We start from the raw sequence: 21,912 nt of genomic DNA, 5'->3' as shown, positions 1-21,912 counted from the left end.
TACATATGTTATCTTCCACAATATTGACCAGATGCTCAATGAGAGATTCTTTTTGAAATTATCATGACAATCCCTTTAAAAGCAGTATTTCTATATTTTATTTTGATAACTTAAAATAATTGCTACCCAACCTTTAATAATTGAGAGAACAAATATAAAAGCTAGACTATAAATTCAGGTAGAATGTAAAATCCTTACAGGTTTCAAATCTTAGACATAGTCTTGTGGGGAATAATTGTTTAGGCCTTGAAAGTTTGAATGTTTCACTAAAACCTTATAGGTCCAATACCACACTCTTCCGTCAAACATGATGAGCTGTATAAAAAGGCTTTCATTCTCACAAGGAGATCCATTAATCTCCTTAAACATAGAAAAGGCAAAAAACATGAAGGATGAGAGTGAACTCTAATGTAAATACAGATAAATATGGCGACAGCTGTAGCTGAACAGTTATAGAACTGGCTTGAGAAATGAAACCTCTGTAGTACACACACGTACACACACACACACACTTTGGATTTATTTATGAAACAGAGTCTTCTAAACACAGAACCTTGCATTGCAGAAAAGGCAATTAAATAGAACAGCATGAGGTTGTCAATCACTTTAACAACTAACAAAAGCATCTACTATCAAAGCAAATAATGTAAATGTGCAAAAAGGTACCTTGCTATCAAAGCAAACACTGTAAACATGCAAAGGCAAATAATTCTCTGCATCCAATGTCACCATTTTAATGTTCATCATTTTTGAATATTTTTGCATAAGCTTGATACTATATCAGTTATTCTGAACTTTGATATTGAATTGACCATTATTATTTCTTAGAGAATTTGGTCATCATATGAGGCTTTTGAAAGAGGTTCAGATTTTCTTTTTCCTTCTTTTATTTCTTTTTTTTTCTTGCTAGTGTTGTACAAACAAATGGACAGCCACAGCTTATCATCACTTAAAGATGCATGTGCATGCTGCAGTTTACTGAAACATGATTGGCTGCTACATAAATCAATCTGATAGAGATCGGTTCCATGAAGAAGAGATAAATCATTAGCCAGAGCTTTTGGAATGTAATTCATTTTAGATAGTGATTATTGATGATTTAATTTTAGCAGTACATGTACATGTCTAGACCATGATTTTATATAAAATGTTAATGTAGAAGAATATATTCATTTTAAAAATGAGAATAAAGAAACCAATTAGAAGTTTACATGCAAAACATGTTAATGAAAGGACAGGATTGAGATGTTCAAAGTTTTATTTCCTAAGTGAGTTAGAAAGTAGCACATTTCTCAGGAAAATTTCTAAATACTTCTGAGGACATAGCAGCAAAAAGAGGTGGCCCCAAACCTCATTTGACTCATCACACCCAGATGACTGAGGTTGAGGATCATTTTGGATATAGATCTTCTGTATTTTGACCTCCATTTCCACTGTTCTTTGTGCCCTAGAACCACCACTTTTATCCATTTCAATTCACAAGCTTTTAGTGGGGTCCTCATGAGAGAGGATCTTGTGCTCTGACACGCACTGTTTGTTTTCTATCACGTAGGTAAGTGGAGAGCAAGGCATGTTTAATGGTGCCGCCACCAGTAACTCCAGGTGGTAGTGGCATGAGACTGGCAACGTCGTGTTGAAAGGTGGAGCAGCTAGATGATGCCAGGGCCTTTGACTCTAGGGGACATTGAGGCATCATTGAAAAATTAACAGGATGGAAATTAAATCTATTACAAAATTTCCAAGGAAAGTTCAATATCCTGTTGGGAAAAATACTTAGAAAGACTATTTGGAGTAGGGATGAGCCGGTCAGATAACAATAGCTGATCACCAGAATGTCATCTCTGAAATGTTTTTGATTTACTGAAGGGAGTATTCAAGTTTGGGTCAGAGATAAAAGCTGCTGCCAATAGGAAACTTCCTTCTTAATTTTTCCCTCATGAGGCCCTGCTTCGAATACATGTGAACAAATACTTTAACTATACTGGTTCGCAGGGACACCAAAGTGTTGCCCTTCCTAAAGGCCTGATTGAAGTTCCTGGGTAACATGACACATGAAAGCACAATGTCAGGCCTCAGAGAACTTTGTATTTCGTGTCTCTGGTCTTGGCCCCTGGCTAACTCAGAGTTAGTCATCCTGATTTTTTTCTAATCAATCTCTAGTCTTTAACAAGGAAATCCATTTCGCTGCAGAGATGCAGTATATTAAAAACCCTAGTTTGAGATCAGCTTTGCAGTTTCTTTTCCATCTCCTACTTCACCATACACAATCCCTCTAGTCTTTGCTTTTCCCCCAGAAGTCTCACCATCTTTCTAAGTCCTAACAGTTCCTCAGACTACAATGCCTAGGGTCTGAACTGATTAACCTGTCAGCCTCCACAATCTAGTTCTTGCCTTATCCTTTTAAACGTGTGTCTCTGCCTATTACTTATTTCTTTTCATTCTACATGATCTCAAGACACCCTGGGTGCTTCACTTTAGTCATTAACTTTCAAGTGGAACAGGGTACCCCTGTGGATGCCAATATTTGTTTAGAAATGAATGACAGAATATAGAAACATCCTGCCTTTTAAATCACACAGCTTACGCCCTCCCCCATCTTGACTAAAATAAGATAATGCAAATATTTTATTCTGAGAGAGTTTGAGGCATTGGAGAGAGAAGCTGACATATATAGGATAACATAAAGGGTTATATTCTTTGTGTCTCATATCAAGTTTCCTTTTAGGAAAACAAATTTTCCCGTCTGTGGCAGTCACAAAGGATTTGAGGGTCTTGATTCCAGATGAGAGAGAAGCAAGCTGGCCTGTGGAACATGAACTAAGAAGGGTGGTGTGTGTGTGTGTGTGTGTGTAAAAGAGAGACATTTAGTAGGGAATGCCTGTGGAAGTGTACACACTCTGGGGGAGAGTCAGAAAAATCAAGTATCCTGTTCTACTTTTCTATTTTTAAAATTTTTTCCTTGTAATTTCTTTCCTTCTGTTTTCCTTATGCCTTCAGCCAAGTTTTGCTAACTATCTCATCCTGCTATTGATTGTGCTGTAGGGAATAACCAGATAAGCCCATGTCTACATTTAGTACAAACTGGCAAGAGGAGAGCAGAAATGACTTTAGGGAAGTCAGATTCGGGCAGCAAGAGGTTGCTGGCAGAGGGTGTGGCAGCAGACAGAGACGGATGGCTGTCTGAGGAAGAAAGTGACAAGCAGCACACGTTCTTGAACATAAAAGCAATCTCCGGGATTCTCAGAGTTACTAGGGCACTAGAAATTGCTAAAAGACCAAAGTCCCGTAGGGTGGGGTCTCAGACTATTGTTGTAGAGTCATTAAAGGGAAGGGTGACCCCTGGAGGCCAGAGCAGCCTACAGCGAGAGCTTCCTTCCTTCACCAGTTCCAAGATGCATTCCTTGGTAAATAATAAAAATGCCCACCCTCCCAAAATGCTAGCTAAGCATTTTGAAAAATGCATTATTTTATTAGATCATCTTATTGAATTAATGTGCAGTTAGAGCTAAAGAAATAAATGCAGACTTAGCAATGTTTATCCTCCCAGGCATCACCTGCTCCTTAATTCTCCTGAGCCAGAGATTCAAGCCTCCCTACTCTTCTTGAAGAAACCACAAAACATTCCCAATGACATGTGTGCTCTCTCCCCACTCCAACCCTCACCTCCACCAAAAAGACATCTATGTGTTAATGCAGTTTATTTTGAACGAGCAGTGTGTTTGCTTGAGTTAAATGTTTTCTTCTCACAGTCCCGTGAATACAATTCTTCTTAACAAAATTTGAAGGTATTCCATGCTTTGGCTTCCCCGTCAAGCTCAGTGGAGAGGAATTCTGAGTGTCACGGAGACATGTTCTGTACTCAAACTTCACAGCTAGAAGTTATGCTTTTAGCCTGGTCCCAAGGGCTGTTGGGATCTGATGTGTTCATGCTAAAGCAGAAGCATTTGCAGTAGCTCTAGTGAACATAAAACTGTACCCAGGCCTGGTGGATTGTCTTTGAATCTTTGACAAATATGTTAGGCTCTTTTCAAATAACATTCTCAATTTCCACAGTTGTGAAACAGCTTTTGTCCCCTTAAGCATAACTTATAATCCCCAACTGCCTCACAATACTAGTATATGTTCTGAACAAAAGTAGATTTTTCTCCCCTATGGCTTGACTACTGAAGGTATTTCTTTCTCCTCATTTATAAATTAAAATAAATAATATGGTGCATTGTGTAATTTCTAATGGAAATATTTCCTGAAGGTTGGTAAAACATAAGAATCATTTGATTAGTTTTTATTGAAATTAGCAGAATATCATATGGAAGTGAAAGTAATTATTTTTAAATCATTTAGATTATTTTAAATGTATAATTTTATTTAAAAGAATGGATTACTGTAGCTGCTTAGGCACCAAATACTCAGGTAGAGATGATTGTCCCAGAGTTCAAAAATCAGAGCAAGAAGTTGTCATTTATTGTGATGTGACTTTATGGAAGACTCTATGAATGCTACAAACTTTTGCCAAGTGATGTTTTACAGAATTGTTTTTAAAAATGCCAGAGGGTAAATAGTATTCTCAGAATAAACAGGAAAATGCTGACCTTGTCAGATTTAGCTGCTGAAAGCCAAGCTGTTTTAAAACTTGGAATATCAAGAGTCATGGTTATAAACAAGAAAGATGAGAGAGAGAGAGAGAAAGAGAGAGAGAGAGAGAGAGAGAGAGAGAGAGAGAGAGAGAGGAAGTATAGCTGTACTAAGAATGTAAGTAATAAATATGTTGACCTTGACAAGAAGGGAATGAGATATTTATGTAAAAACACAGAATAAAAATAAGGCAAAAGAACAACCCAGAACAAAACATAACAAAATCCCCTGGCCCTACACTACTTGAAAACTTTTTCTTAGAGCATATTTAAAGCCGGAAATGAGTCACTTTAAGTTCATCTGTTTTTGGTTTCAGAAGGGGAGAAAGGTCAAAGCTTCTTTGTTTTAAGTAAGCTGGTCACTACTTCTGAAGTGTAACATGATAGGGTTCAGGGGCCGTAATGAAACAGGCATTTCCCAGACACCCAAAGCTGTATGTGAATCTTCGGCCCAGGCCGGCCAAAACTGTGCTTCAAGAAGGTGTCTTAAACAAAGGCAAGGCGGAGCATGACCCTTTCTTGACTTTCATATCTGGGTGGATATTCCTATAGTCAGCTCTATAGAGAATAGGATACAGAATTCAACCATGCCTTTCTATATTTTTATACATTATCACACATTGTAGTCCCCCAAGTAAATCATTACAATTCCATTTTTACCCAGGCACTAGACACAGAACTCTGCATTTCATATGTTGCCCTGATACAAGTGCTATTTTTCTTTAAGCCTAGACAAATTAAAGAAATGCTAGGAAACAATTCTCATTGCTGAGAACACAGGTACCGACTTCTAAAAACGTCTGTAGTCCTTACACCCACTGGGTTCAGCATCCTTCTACTTGGACTGTGAAAGTATAAATGCCTAAAGCAATCGGGGGGCAGGGGTTGACTGAGCAGGTGGATTTCAAGAAGTGAGCATAGTCTCTACTCTGAGTTGGGGAGGCAAAAAGCAAACTGCCTTTTTCAGCAGGAAAGCGAAACTATATCTTTTGTCCATGTCTTTCCCAAATTTGCCAAGGCGAGGAGGTGTAGGCTGGAGGAAGAAGGAGTTTTGAAGCACAGAAACAAAACTTGTAAATGCCGTCAGAGCGAGGATGTCCATTGCAGTGCCTGTCTGCTGGTGGCTGGCCTCTCCTTTGCTGAACTCTTTCTTCTACGCCACCTGGAAAGTGCTGTTTCACACACATCTCTGGACTGCAGGCTGGTTGTTCCTGACGTGGACTCGGCAACCTTTTTCAGGCCTGCTGTAGTCCTGACCTTGCTTCCCATGAGCAATATATTCGCTCTGGGTCATCACTACCATGGCTGTCACCATTTTGCTTAATGGTTGGGGTTTGATGTTTTTGACCTTGGCTTGAACCCAGTAATGAATAATTTCTCTCTACTGGCTCAGCGGCTGAATTATCATGTTTTCAATGATTAGAAATGCAGCCTCCAAGGGAAGGGGGTGATATTTAGTTGCAGGTTCTGGACCTGGAGATATTCCAGCCTAGATGCCTGTTCACAGAAATGCTCCAAACTTGTGCTTAGTATAAGGACAGATTCTATCTAAAACCCTATATGACTTTCCACTCTGCACCTTTATAAAGAGAGAAAAGTTCCCAAATATTGTATGAATATTTTCATATATATGGCCTCATTGGATTTACCACAACTTCGAGATTTATTAGAAGAGAAATTATTATTATCCCCAAAGTTACACCACTAGAAGGTGGGAGGCCTGGACCCCAAATCCATTTTTGTTTGATACCAGCATTCTTTCTACCACTCCATGCCTCTATGCCCCTCTCCCATTATTATTGTAAGAATAGTCAAACCATAATTGCAGAGTTTTATTTAGAGCCTTATTAAACTTTAAATATTATCTAATGCAACATTATTATTATTATTGAAAAGGAATGAAAATTGGCTCTGAAGTAAAGAAGTGGCTTACACAGAATTATTGGAAGAAAACAACATATCTTCTGACTTTAAATCACACACAAACACTTGTGCGTGAAAATTAAAAAAGAAAAGAAATTGAGATAGGAACTAACAAGGCTTAGGAGTCAGTAAGGGAATGTTTAATATGGCCACTGGTCTCATGGCAGTAAAATTCAGTGATGGTTAGATTTTGGTATTAAAAAAACCTTTCAAATAATTAGTTTTGTTTTTCTTAACTATGGAGAATATGAACAAAGGCTAAGTTTATAATCATTTTTTTAAAGTTTATGCCTTATGGTTCTTTTAAAAATTTATTTTTAAAATGTCTCTCTATCTGCAAGCATTGTTAGTAAAATTAATATGACCAAGACATAGTCTCTACTCTCAAAGGACTCTGTGTCATAGGGGATTGTGGCAACTTTAAACCATAGCTGTAAATTCTTTAACACTCCTTCCACCAAAAGGTGGGATCTGTGTCCCCTTCCCCATGAATATGGGTGGGTTTGTGACTGCTTCAACAAATAGTGATGGTGCTGCAAGACTTCTTAGTTGTATAAGGCCATGCTGACCTGAGCAGACATATAAGAAGCTCAACAATGATCATGAGGCCTCCATGCTAGAGACAGCATGCACTCCACATGCAGGCATTAGTATGTTCACAGTCCCAGCTAAACCTCGTCTTCCCACTAGCCCTACCAAGGCACCAGAATGTGAGCAAAGTAATCTTTCTCACACCAGGCCATCTACCACTAAATGACTCTGTCAATACCCCATAAGATAGAAGAAGCACCTGTCCAAACCCTGTCCAAATTCCTGACCCATAAAGATTATGAGACATAACAAGATGGGTCGTTGTTTTAAGCTACAGAATTTTGTGGTTTATTATGTAAAATAAATAGCAAGAACAGGGATATCTCTATATATAAAAGCCTAAGCAACCGAACAACCAAACAACCAAATGACTGGTTGACCAGTCGCTAAGACGCACACTGACCACCAGGGGGCAGCCACTCAACACAGGAGCTGCCCCCTGGTGGTCAGTGCGCTCCCACAGCAGGAGTGCTGCTCAGCTGACAGACCCATCCCAGCGGCAACCCTAACTTAACTCTGGTGCCGTGTCACATATAGAAAATTTTTGATATTTGCAACCATATTAAAAAAAGACTTATATTTTTGATATTTATTTTATATATTTAAATGCCATTTAACAAAGAAAAATCAACCAAAAAAATGAGTTCGCGTGTCACCTCTGATACACGTGTCATAGGTTCGCCATCACTGCTCTAGATAATGGTCCAGGCACCGATGGTCTGGCACCACCAGCACAATCCTGACAGCCCCGCTGACCTCCTGGAAGTTGGCCTTGGGTACCGTGGCTGCTTCCCCTTCCTAGATGCTCCACAAGGAAGAAACAATATAAAAGCGACCGCCAGGTGGCTCCCAGCAACCAGCACAAATGTCAGTGAGACAGATCGGGATCCCGGGCGGCAAGGGCTTCCCACCGCCTACCCGGAGGGCAAATTGCATCCCTCCTCGCCCACCCCCTCCCCCCCCTCAGGATGGGCGCCAGACATGGGGCTCATGGTTGGTGAGAACATGAGCCTCTCCCAATCAGAACTGACTGGATGTGAGCCCATGGCAGGCGCAGCTGGGCCGGGATGAGCGGGAGTGGCAGGCAGGAGTGGCAGGCAGCGTTGGACTGCTGGTTTCCGCCCAATCGCTGCAGGCCACACCGAGGAAACCCCACCCATGCACGAATTCATGCACTGGGCCTCTAGTAATAAATTTAAGGAATTCAGAAATAATAGAAGGCATCCTAATTTCTAGTAGTTTATAGTTTATTTGGGCTAAGGAGTAAGAATATTTCAAGGAGCAATTAGAGATCAACACAAACCAGGAAAGTAAAGGATGTCTCAGGAGAATATCGAAATTAAAATGGATTTAGAGAGGCAGCATAACTGAGTGAGAGGACAATTTAGAAGAGAACAATATGATATTTAGTGAGTGTTAAAATGAGTATAATTAGTAGCAATAATGACAACCACCACTTATTTAGTGCTTATTATGAGCCAAGAACTCTACAAAGGTCTTTATATATTATTTCATTTATCTTTTAATGAACTTTCAAGGTACAGATTATTATGCCTTTTGTACCTGGAAGGAAATAGAAGTTTGCCTGAGGTAACACAGGGAGTGGGTGGTAGAACCACAGCTCAAATGGGTTATGATTGACTCTGAAGTCCATGATCTTAACTCCTGTTCTAACTGCTCCTTATGCCCAGGTGAGAGACATAACTGTATCAGACCTATAGTTTAGATAGAAGATTATTCATATTAATAACATTTTTAAAAACGTTTTTAATTTTCTAGAGCTTTATGCTAAATCAAATGTACAACTTATTTTACCTCTTTAGTTTACAATATAAACCTGATGATTAAAATTATTTCATCAATATTTTTGAAATTCCACATAAAGATGTGATTTTTAATCAAACTTTAAAAATCTCCAATATTTCAGTATTATCCTTTTCTCAAGAACTACTTTTTAGCTTAAAAAATCCCCCCTTTTTTTTTCCAATTGAGACATTTCCATCATTCCTAAAAGGTCCCCTTTTGGGTATTTTCTTCTCAAGTACTAAGAAAATACCCTCTGTTATGTAGTTGAATGCAGCTTGGTTATTTCATTGGAGATATTTTAACCCCTATAAACTATTAAACAAAACTGAAATATGATGAAGGAGCTCAAGCTTTAGCACACTAAAATAAATGCATAATCAAAATCGTATTCTTAGTATTAACTAAAAGAAAACACATGTGAGAGGGTGCAAAGATCTGCAGAAAGATAGGGTTTAAGTGGTCATCTGGTGTAGAAAAGGTATCGGTAGATTGGGCAATGTTGTTCTCTGTGATTTAAATTGTCATTAAAAACAGACACAGTCTTGAAGTGATAATCACAAGCTTTAAATCACCTACTCTGAATGTCTCAGGAAGTAGAAACCTCTTTGCTCAGGATAAAAAAGTAAAGCAGTACAATGTGCCCACCAAAGAAGGCAGCTCTGTGCGGGTGGCAGCGAGGTTCCTGCCCTCATTCTAGGCTGGGTTAAAGTCTATGGCATTGCCAGTGAGAAAACGTCCATGACTAGAAATCACACTGTATCCAGAAATGAAGGGAGTGTGCAGCATAGCCTCATGGGAGTGTTTCAAAAGTACGGATATATAATACACACCCGCACAGGTCTGTTCCTCGTTAAATGACTGAATTAAGAGTATTTGGAAATAGATTAGTCTGTCTGTCTATAGAAGTAAAATGGTTGTAGTTGTGTTATTGTTAGAAAACCTGTATATTATCAACTTTTTCCTGTCATTAATTATTCTGTAATATATGGAAATACCGAAGTTTACTAATTTAATCCCCTATAGGTGGACATCAGATTATTTTCTTTTCTTTCACTAGGACAAAAACGTTACTTGGATATAAATCTTTGCATGCATTTATAATAACTTTCTTAAAATGCATTCTTAGGACTTAACTTACTAGGTCAAAGAATATAACATGTTTTCCAGTCATTTCTTACATATCACCACCAATTTGCCCGAGAGGAAAGTCATGACAATTTATACTTCCATAGCCTAGGAGGGTGTTTCTTTACTTTCACTGAGTATAAGAATTTAAGGTTGTTTATTTTAAAATATAGTTTTATTGATTTCCGAGAGGAAGAGAGAGGGAGAGAGAGAGAGAAACATCAATGATGAGAGAATTATTGATCGGCTGCCTCCTGCACGCCCCCTACTGGGGATCAAGCCCACAACCTGGGCATGTGCCCTTGGCTGGAACCTGAGATCCTTCAGTCCACAAGCCGACGCTCTATCCACTGAGCCAAACTGGCTAGGTCTAAGGTGTTTTTTACTTAAAAGAAATGTGGCTTTATTAAACCTCTTTATCCATTTGTTTTCATTTTCTAAATGCATCTTTTCTGATGTTTTATTTTTTTTCAACCATTGATTATATCAATATGTTCTTTTGTTTTATTAATCCTCTCCTGAGGATATTTTTCCCATTAATATTTAGAGAGAGTAGAAGAGAGTAGAAGTGAGGGGGAGAGAGAGAGAGAGAGAGAGAGAGAGAGGTGAGAGAGACACAGCAATTGGATACCTCCTGCACACACTCTGACCAGGACCAGGGATAGAAACTGCAACCCAGGTACCTGTCCTTGACTAGGAATCGAACCTGTGACCCTTCAGTGCACAGGTTGACACTCTAACCACTGAGGCACAGCTACCAGGGTTCAATATGTTCTTTAAAGGTTCTCACTTTGTTATGATGTCAGCTAATCACCTGTAATTTCTTCTAAAATCTTATAGCTTACTTTAAAAAATATTTTTAATTCACCTAGAATTCATTTTGGTGGGAATAAAAACTTTCTACTTAACAAATGTATATTAAAAGCTATATACCCAAATGTAATTTTTCTTTAAAATCATAACCTTAGTAAGCTAAGCATATTCTAATGATACTCAGAACATATTTTTAACTTTTATTTAAAATTGTCTTCAATGCAGTAGAAATGTATATAGCCACATAAACACACCATTCTAGGATTTGTAAGTATGCTTTCATTTTGGTCAGAAGTGGAACAACTCAGCTTGATCATGTGTCTAATCTAGCAGCCTTGGCTTTGATTGGCATCTTGCTCTCTCTAAAAATAAAATCTGACCTCAATTGATGAAGATTCACATCAGTTAGGATATTTCAAAGGATTTGTACCAAAGGTACCCAAAATTCCCAAAAGAGAACTTCCAAAAATATTCTGAGTAGTGGATTAAATGTCTGTCTTCCTGAAGTGACTAATTTGAAATTGACAACACTAATTTTATGGTATTTATTCTTGTTTGGTTGATTAAATTTTGGTTATATTATTTAATAATTGTATCCTTCATATTTTCTCTAAAAATCAACTTGCTAAGTGACCAATCTTATACATTAAACATCTCTTGTATGATTTCAAAATGTTTATGTACTTGTGGGAAAAACCTTACATCAAAGCAAGGATTTGTGTGTGTTTTAACCAGACAAATTCTGGACTTATATATCATAGTATCACACAGATAGACATAGGATTATGAACAACATTAGTATTAAACATATATTTTTTCTTCTAGTACATTTAGTAATGAGAAGCAAAGTAAACTACAAACACAACACATTATGCAAATTAATAAACATGTATATTCTAATAACACGCTTTTTTTTTACAGAAACTTCATTTCCAGAAATACCAAAGAATGCAAAGGGATATATTCTAGGAAGTCAATAAGGAAAGGAAATTTTATTTAAAGATGGCAGACTAGTGGATCTAAATTCTTCCAATTCACTTAACTTTTTTTTCTTCAATGTAAATGCCATTGGGAGATTCTTGTATCCTGAAGCTACCATAGACTCTTCCCACTCCTGAGCCCCAGGTATTTGTTTCACAATCCCCAAACTGGAGTTTTTAAAAAATATTAAGCACTAATTAAACAAGTAAAACCCTGTACACTTGAAAATTCTGGTAATTCTTTTGAGAAAGGGCTGTGATTTAGAAACCTTGTGTCCTATAACATCATTTATTAAAAAATATTTTTATTGATTTCAGAGAGGAAGAGGGAGAAAGATAGAAATGTCAACGATGAGAGAGAATCGTTGCTTCCCGCTTATCCCTTATTGGGGATCAAGCCCACAACTTGGTCATGTGCCCTGACAGGGAATCAAAACGAACCCTGATTTCCTGGTTCATGAGTCAATGCTCACTCAACCACTGAGTCACACAGGCCGGGCTGTCCTCTAACATCTTAATTCTTACCTGGAAGTTCAAGAAGATCTCAAGCTTTGGGGTCAGTTTTTTCCTTTGGTCAGGGAAGTTTACGGAGCACCAGGCCCAAGAACACAAATGAGAGCCCCTTGGCCATTCACCCTTCTCTTCCCAGTTCCAGCTTCATTTTGCACCTTGATGGGTCTTCTGTGCAAGTGAGTAGAAACTAGAACTACCTGTCCAAATGCTAGCTCTGTCTATCTTTCCTCTTTTCCTAAAAGTCACCTCATAGCCTCAGCTCAGCACTAATGGTGCCCACACAGGTGGGGCTGTCAGTTACTTAAAGAATGGACAAGGAAAGGTCATGTTCAGGCTCCAGAAGCAGGCTCGGGGTCATTCGAGCAAGAGTCTAGATTCTGGGCACAAGCTTCAGATGGGCATTTCTCCTTAGCATAGTATATTCCTTGTTCATGTGAAGTAGCATGACTAGAGGAGGACCCCAAAAGAATTCTTGCACAGAATATGGAACCTTCTTGCCTCACCCCAAGGTGGCAGCTGTTTCCAGGGACTATAGTCTCAATGATTCATCTAGTCTTGGTTTCCAAATCAGTACTTTTATTCTGCGTTCTTCTCAAATACCACAGGCTTGCTTAGGACCCTGATCTTGAAGATTATGCCTTCACTTTCTCCTACTGGTGACCTGGATTTCTTCCTGATGTCTGGTCCAGGCTCCTTGAGCATCTTATTAATCCAGAGAGCTGGATTCTCTACTTAGCATCTTTGAGCACAACCATGAGTCTGACTGCTGGTCTTAACTCACACCATAGTCTACCTGCAGCTCCTTCATCTGACAACCTACCCTACTTTAGTGGGATTGCCTTCCAGCCCCGCTGTATGATCTGATCTGGAATCAAGTGAAGCTTCTGTAAAAGAAACCCCAAGAAACATAGTTGTCCTGGGTGGCAGGGCGCCAGGCCAGTGCAGAGGTCAGGAAACAGCAGCAGCCACACACTGAGGAACAGGTCTCTAACAGCCTCACCTGTCTCCTTCAGTGATTAAGAGGCCATTTCAAGGAGAAGCCTTTTGTCCCTTCAAAACACACACGCAATTATCCTAAAAGGAGTCAAGCAGATTTACCTTTAGTGTGGGCCTTACCTCTCAGAACCATTCTTGCCTTTCTTCTCTCAGATGCTTGAAATTGCTTTAACAGGGATACAGTTTTTTCATTTCTAATTATAGACAAAAGGATCAAAATACATAGGCCTGACTATGGTTAGGCATTTACAGAAACTCATTCACACTCAAGTGCCATTAGTCAATCAATCAGTTAACATCTATAAATGGCAGATATTAAATCTCTTCCTTTTTTGATGAGAGTGTGTGTGGGGGGGTGGGGGTGGAGGAGATGGTAGAAAGTAACTTAGAAATTCAATGTTTCTGCATATGTGGGTGGAATTACCATTGAGAGGGGGTAAGGAGGAATATAAATGGAAGGTTGGGGATCTAGAAGACAATGAAAAAACTTCACGGATTCATTCACCTTCTCTTCACCAGGTTGCATGTGAAATTCAGTTCCAATTTGATTCTACTCTTAGGACACGGGGTTCAAAGGGCATAATCTACAGATGATTAACCAGTAATGTGATTATGTTTGAAAAACAAAATATCACTCACAAATTCTGTAGAAAAGAGAAAATAGATACCTTCAGTTTACATTTGAACAGATGTGAAGCAGAGTTCTATGTTGTGTGGTGTCTGAGGGTATCTGTGGTGACCATGGTATCTGAGGATCTTGCAGCTGCTCTTGGAATAGATACCTTCACACATCATTATCTGCTTTTATCTTTACTCTAAATCTTAGGGCAAACAAATTTCATAGTAATAAAAATAATAATAGGTAACATTTTTTGAACAAAGTAATGTGCTATGAAAAGCTACTTGGATTGCATTATTTAGTTTTCAAACAAATTGTGGAGAATTCAGCATCATAGTAAAAACACTGTTCTTAACAAATTATAAAAATTATGGAGCAGACATATGGAGTAGACATATATGGAATAGAATTGATTATGGTACACAGATAAGTCATAGCTATGTGTAAACAAACTGATATATTCTTGTCATAAAAATAAAAGTGACAGTTTTTTAGAAATAATTTTATTTTTGAAATTCATTATTGAGTAGAGCTAGTATATAGTTCCACCTATAATATAAAAATGATTTTTAGTCAATGCAAGATAATTTTAAAATTCTATAATGTCCATTAATTTTAGCTCCCAAATCTGTCCTGGTTTATATGATCAATTATATAATTATGCTACCTATTTAAAAGGCATTACTACCCATCCATTGAACCAAAACATATACCTGGAGGTCATTTGACCCTTTTTACTAAACATCCAGTCACTAAGTAATTATGATTTTAACTAAGTTTCCACTTCTCTATCACTACCTGAGTTCAAAGCTTTAGCATTTCTCTCCAAAATTGCTTTGAAAGACTTCTGTCTGGTCTTATTCCCAAACTTTTATCCTTTTAATCCATCGTCCACAGTGCTGTCAAAATGATAGTTGCATAAAATCCTTTGAAAGTTATCAATTTTCTACAAAATAAAGTTAAAGCTTTTTGGCATAGATGGATTTTTGCCTCTCCTCCATACCTTTTTTCTTTCCTCTGTGTACTCTTTCCTCCAGATACTCTTTGGCTATATCTATGCATCAAATACACTATCTTCCTTCAGGACATGAGGCAGGACATGGAATTTGCTCAGCCTCTTATAATGCTTTTCACCTCTTTTTTTGGCTTGGCTCTCTTAGCATAAGGTGCCTTCCTTTACCATAGCAATTTATATACTGCACTATAATCATGGATTTGCTGTCTTTCTCTCTTAACTGTGTTTCACTAGAACGGGAGGGTTTCTTTGGGAGTCATCGGCACTATTCTCAGTGCCGATGGCTCCCAAATCTATACAGCAGTCAAAAACTGAACTAGTATTCCTCACAAATCTTTTCTACCTCTGCTTCATATTTACCCAAACTACATGTCGATGCCCTCAGAACTTCACACATCTCTGAATCACTACTCATCCCCTTATATTTAATTAGTTTTCATTGTATTATCACCTTCAAATATTTTTTGAAAGTATGCCTTCCTCCCCATTTCTACTGCTAAGGTAATACTGCCAGCAGTGTGTAATGACATCCCCACCCACCCCCCAAAATGTGTATGTATATATGCGCACACAAAAATATACATGTTTATTATAAATTTTATCTATATGAAGCATATGTAGCACCAATTTAAAATTATAATAAAATGCATTATGCTCTTTACTGTAAATTCCATAGATCTAATTGATCCTCACAGAATGCTTTTGTTGATATTTGCTAAACTTTTGTACCCATAGCCAACCAACTTATGGTTGCAACTAATGACAACTGTGATTCTGATATAAAACCTTCTGAAAAAGTAAAGACATAAGTTGGAACTTTACTTACTCAATAATGACATGAACAACTTCTGGATAATTTTTATTAGAATTATAGTGTATAAAGTTTTGTGCTATTCACAATAGAATAACTAAACGTATGACATACTTTTAAGTTGAATTTACCTTATTATAATTTTCTCCATTATTTTCTTAAATCTAGAAAATCAACAAAACAAATCATCATGATTGTGATTTTAGCATTTGTCAATTGCTGTAGTGTAAATATTCCAATCCTGACTGATTTCAAGCTACCACCATAAAGTCACTACACACTGAGTTGGGAAGAGGTGTACAACAGTACACCATTTCATATTATTTGCATCTTACAGATACATATAACCACAAAGGCATAGATAATAGTAAAATAAGTATTCAGTGAGTAGTTTTGAGTATTTATTACCTCTATTTAAAATACAAATCCTTTAATTATAAACATAAATAATTTAATTTTTAATAATGATTGTATGTAAAAACTGACTCCCAAAAATCCTGAAAATTTAGCATTTGGTTTTCACGAGCCAGTACAGGCTGACTCCAGGCCAGCATGGCTTGTCATTCACCCAGCCTGTGTGATGATTTCCTAAGTTGACCCTTGTTTTCCCATTCTATGAAGCCATCTCAGATATAGTTTCAGACTACATGTGGATGCAGGACTCCTATTCATACACTCAGAATATTTCCCATTATTAAGAGAATAAAGTCTGAACTTTATAGTAATTGTCCTTAAGGAATCCAGATCTGGACCTTCCAAATATTTCTCACCACTCAACTTCATGTTATAATTGACCCTAATCTCACTTAAATTCTTACTGTTTACAAGATACTTTTTATATTCTTTTTTAAAAAATATATTTTTTATTGATTTCAGAGAGGAAGGAAGAGGAAGAGATAGAAACATCAATGATGAGAGAGAATCATTGATTGGCTGCCTCCTGCATGCCCCCAACCTGGGGATTAAGCCTGCAATCCGGCCATGTGCCCTTGACCAGAATGGAACCCGGAGCCTTCAGTCCGCAGGCTGATGCTCTATCCACTGAGCCAAACCAGCGAGGGCACTTTTTATATTCTTATGCTGAATTTTTTGTCTTGGATTTCTTTCTCTCCATTCCTGCATTCCCAAATTCTATATACTGCATACTACAAGATCATTTAAAAATTTAAATTCTGTCTGAAATGTTTTTCTCTTTTTATCTGGCTGGAAATAACTTTTCCCTTTGTTCCTTCTCATTTAACACTTCATGTGTGCCTCATTTACAGCCCTCATTTTCTACCTTGTATGCAATACATTTTTATTGTATGTCTATGATATATAAGGGACTATTTTCAAAGTCATTTAAAAAGTATAAAAGAGAAAAAACATCCTAGAAAGATCTTTGAGAGGAAACCTAACCTTAGGGTAAGGAAAAAAGGAGCATGTAGTGATGGAATCAGAGAAGTAGGAAGAGAGTTGGGAAACTATAGGGGTCCAAGAAACCTGGTAAAGAGAAAATGTCAAATAGGATCTTATCAATAGAGATGGAGAAGTTGCAATCTTTGAGTATTTTGTTTGAAACCAGCCATCTACATAGTATTTAGATTGACATAGGTCATGACAGATCACAGTAAAAGATAGAGCATATGATGTAAATGTTCTCATAAAAGAATCAGGTGTTTATTTTACCTTCCAGAATATTGTAGGTTTGGCCAGTACTACCAATCCCTAATCAAATTTTAGAGGTTTACATGTAGAATGTCTTGAAAGAATCACAAATGTAGACTGTAAATTCTGAGAATGGAAGAATCCTTGAAAGCATTTGCATGCCAAATAATGCAAAATCAATTCCAGGAAATGTTATAGCAGTTGGCAACTTCTGGAATTAGCTGATCTCTATTCACATGATAACAAAATCCAGAAGTTAATCCAAGTGTTTACAAGGAGAAAGGCATGTGGACTGCATACCTAACACAGACAAATACTTGTAACTAAAGCAGAAGCTTTATTTGATAAGTGCTGTGACAGAAAGTGCATTGGGGAAGAAACGGGCAGTAGGCTCTGCCAGCTCTCTCATCTTTCAGGGAGAACAGCGAAAATCAACACTGTGGCAGTATTAATGGATCAACTCTTGCCTTTGATTTCTCTCTAGATACAACTAAAATATGACAGGACAAAGTTATACCTGGAAATCTTCTATGTCTCGCTCTTACACATAAAGAACCAGTATTCTAGAGACTGGGAAACTGGGGCAAGGTGAAATTTGGGAACTTGTGCTTTATGTATTTTGGAGATACTACCTTGCTAATCTACTCTGAAGAGATTTTTCCCTACAAAATTAGCTCTCTAGATTGACTTGCATTTTATTAATATTTTTGCTAATATTATTTTATGCTTTCTCCTCTTATCAAAGTTACTTGATATGTAAAATAATATATTTAATATATTTATTTGACCAAATTTAAAGTGGAATTACTATAAGACTATATAAATTCTACATGATAGTACTTTTTAAAAAAATCTTTTTCCATGTGAGTTCAAAGGCAGGAAGAGTATATCTACAGGGGTGGGGAAAATCAGATACTATTGTATTTTACATACAGTAGTATCTGAACATGTATATATTCAGATACTTCTGAAGTTCTCAGTGGACATAAGTTTTAGGGAGATACTATTCAACTTCATAACAGCTCATAAATGAGTTCAAAATTTCAGAAAATATTAAAATAATTCATTTTCTAAGTAATAAAGATTATATTCTGATTTATATTATATCACATCCTCACTCCTTTTTCATTTCGTTTAATTCCTCTGTCCCCAGTTGGTCCTGTGTCAGAAGGCTGGGACTTACCCATGAGAAAGCGTAAGCTCTCCCCTGCAGGGGAGCTTGTTGGGAATGCAAGGTGACAGGTAAGCTGATGAACTCTTTCTAAACATTTGACCCACAAAAATAGCCAGACATTTAAAAATGAAATCTGTGTTTCCTAGCTGTGTGGTTATATTAATATCAGACAAAGTGGACCTTAAGACAAGGAGTATTGCTAGAAATAAAGAGGGCATTTCATAATGATAAAAGGGTCAATTCATCAGACATATCTTAAATGTTTATTCACTTAATAAAGGAGGGTCAAAATCCCTGAAGCAGAGAAAATATAGTCAAATCCACAATCATAATTGGGTATTTTTAATATTCCATGCTTAATAATTGATAGAATATATAGACAAAAATATCAATAAAGATATACAAAATGTGAACAGCATAATTGACACTCTTGGCCTAAATTGCATTTTAGAACACTCCACCAAAAACTGCAGAATAGCCATTCTTTTTCTAGTATATATGGGGAGTGCACCAAGGTAGACAACAGGATAGGCCAAAAAGTATCAACAGTAAAAAACAGAAGGAAATCTTATAGAGCACGTTCTTTAACCACAAAAGAAATACATAAGAAATCAATGATATATAAAAAGATCTCCAAATATTTTAAAATGAAAAAAGATATGCTTTCTGCTTTCAACTCTTAAAAGAATGTCAGTAAAACAACTTATTCAACTCTATGAATTTCAGGTGGGAAAAGAAAAATTTCCACTGAATTGGTCAAAAAATTAATACCAAAACCAAATAAACCTTTGAAATTTATGTGTAATCAGGTTCTTTAAAGTTATCATATATTGCTGTTAAATACTGGCTGCATCAATAAAGGTATATTCAGCAATAGCAATAATTCTTTCAGATATCCTAAAATTGTTGACATGATACCCTATATTACTTTTCATGGTTCTATCTTTAAAAAACTTCTAAGATTTCAGTCTTCCTGGAACAGGAGAGGGACTTGCCAAGTCTTGGAAACGTAAAACAAACACTTTTTATACATATGTTAATGCCATTGTTTATTGACTCAGCTCCAATGTAATTGGGGTCATTAGCAAAGCAGAAGCAGCTCAGATCCTGTCCTTTAAAATAGTGGATACCTTCTGTGTACTGGATATCAAATCACCTATCCGTTACCAGGTATCATAGCTGTTCTTGCAGTGCAAGTAGAAGCAGAGGTGCCATTTCTTGCTGAAAATTTTTTTTTTTTGTGGGGGGAGGGGGGGCGGGAAATCATCTGCTGTAGACATAGTGTTTCAAAAATCAGACAAAATATATTTCATGAAAAATCTATTTTGAGATCGACATTCATTTGAAAAGCTAAATGTAGCATCTGGATAAAAAAAGGAAGGGATGAAACATCAAACTGAAAATATCCTCCTATATTGTGAAATTTTCTCAAGTGTAAATGAGACCACCTTTAAGTCTGTCACAGGCAAAGAAATCCAACTGGGGTCTTGATGACTAAAGGGATGTTAAAGAATCTCTCATCAGCAGACCATAAAGAATAAAGCAAGAGCTATCAGTACTGTGCAGATGTTATCAGGATGTGACTTCAGCACAACCCCACATCCCGATAGAGAGACAAAACTGCAGATGTTTAATATATTACAGGAAATAACTGCAAAATCTGTTTTGCTTCTCCTACTTTATAATGTTTAATTTTTGTAGAGACATGGCAATTGCATTTTTGAAGAACTTCCTCCAACCTTAGTCACTTTGTAAGTCTAACTGCTTACTACTAAGATGCAGGGAGCTGTAGGTAAAGTGGCAGATTACATACTACCTGGGTATGGGGCCCTGTGAAAGAAGGAGGGAGAGATATGTTTAAGCATTTGTGTAAGGTGGTGGAAAGAGAGTTCTCATTGTTGTGTGATAATGGAACCCTATGTGTGAGGTAGAGACCTGTGCACTGATTTGACAACAAATCTTTAAATCTGTTCAAAGTCCTGGCAAACAAAAAGAAACTCAGATTTGTTAAACCAAGTAGAAAACATTTGGAGATGTGAAGTAAGTATTTCTGCTCAGATGATTTGTTTTCCTTTTTTTAAGTTAAAAATGATAGAGTAATTATTTAATAGGTTATATAGTTTCAAAGGAATTATTTGCCTTGGTGAGAATTATTTTTTTCAGGAACTGCTGGTCTTTTATTTTTGTGTTATTGAAACTAGCTGATTGTAAAGTCATAAACCTATATTTCTTTCATTTTGAGTAGTTTAAATGTAGTCATTTTCTAAAACAGTTTTGTTTCCCAAATAAAAGCAGCCCATCTACTCTGTTCAGTTGCTGTTTTGATCCCATCTCTAAGTGGTGTCTGCAGTTGGGGTGGAATAGCTCAGTTGGCTGGTGCCCTCTTCTGCCGGGCACAGGTCTTGCCCTCCTCTGCTATTTACTCAGTTTTTTTTTTTCTTTCTCAGGGAACCCACAGGACCTTGCCCTGGAGGGCCTTACAGCAAATAAGCCTACATTGTTGAATCACATGTACTGAAGACTACAGAACAAATCATAGAAAAAGGAATAAAAGGTAATTTTTTGAAAAAACAGGATGACTTCTATGAAATTAAAAACACAAACCCCACTAATTATTAGATGGGCTTGTGCTTCAGAAAAATGTAATTAAATTCAAAATAGTAAATATTATGAAGCATATTAAAGAATAAATTCATCTTTATTTTTTAATATATATTTTTATTGATTTGGGAGAGGAGGGGAGAGGGAGAGAGATAGAAACGTCATACTGAGAGAGAATCATTGAGGGGCCACCTCCTGCACACACCCCACTGGGGATCGAGCCCACAACCTGGGCATGTGTCCTGACTGGGAAGCAAACCACTACCCTCTGGTTCATAGGTCAATGCTCAACCACTGAGCACACCTGCCGAGTAAAGAATTAGATTCATCCGGAAATTATTATGTCTGGTATTTATAAAGGTAAAAAAATAAGAGGCAGATATTACCTGGAATTAGGACTGGCTTAGTATGCATTCTTAAAAATAATCTCTTTGAGAATAAAACCAACCACAAAAGTAGTACTTAAAATAAATATAATGTACATTATCATTATTCTTACATGGATTATTATCAGGAAGGAATAAATCCAAAAAACGGGGTTTAATATATTGCACTTGATTCCAAAGGGAAGAGACAAGAGGGAAGTAAAACTAAAAGGATAGCCTTGCTTTATCTTAGAAGCCTAGAGCAAGCCAAGTAATCCTAATTTGGTGATTAGAAACAAACC

At 37.1% G+C, this 21,912-nt stretch overlaps 1 long non-coding RNA gene across 1 annotated transcript in view; it reads left to right on the top strand.

The window, feature by feature from the left end:
- Positions 1-21,912, top strand: part of LOC102252913 — a 195,107-nt gene that overhangs the window by 134,309 nt on the left and 38,886 nt on the right. The window contains exons 5-6 of the long non-coding RNA XR_001363151.1: positions 18,624-18,712; positions 21,092-21,198. This is a non-coding gene — a long non-coding RNA (uncharacterized LOC102252913). The remainder of the gene's footprint in view (positions 1-18,623; positions 18,713-21,091; positions 21,199-21,912) is intronic.

Source organism: Myotis brandtii, unplaced genomic scaffold, assembly GCF_000412655.1.
Source record: "Myotis brandtii unplaced genomic scaffold, ASM41265v1 scaffold344, whole genome shotgun sequence".
Taxonomy (NCBI): Eukaryota; Metazoa; Chordata; class Mammalia; order Chiroptera; family Vespertilionidae; genus Myotis; species Myotis brandtii.
This window is presented reverse-complemented; position numbering and strand designations above follow the sequence as displayed.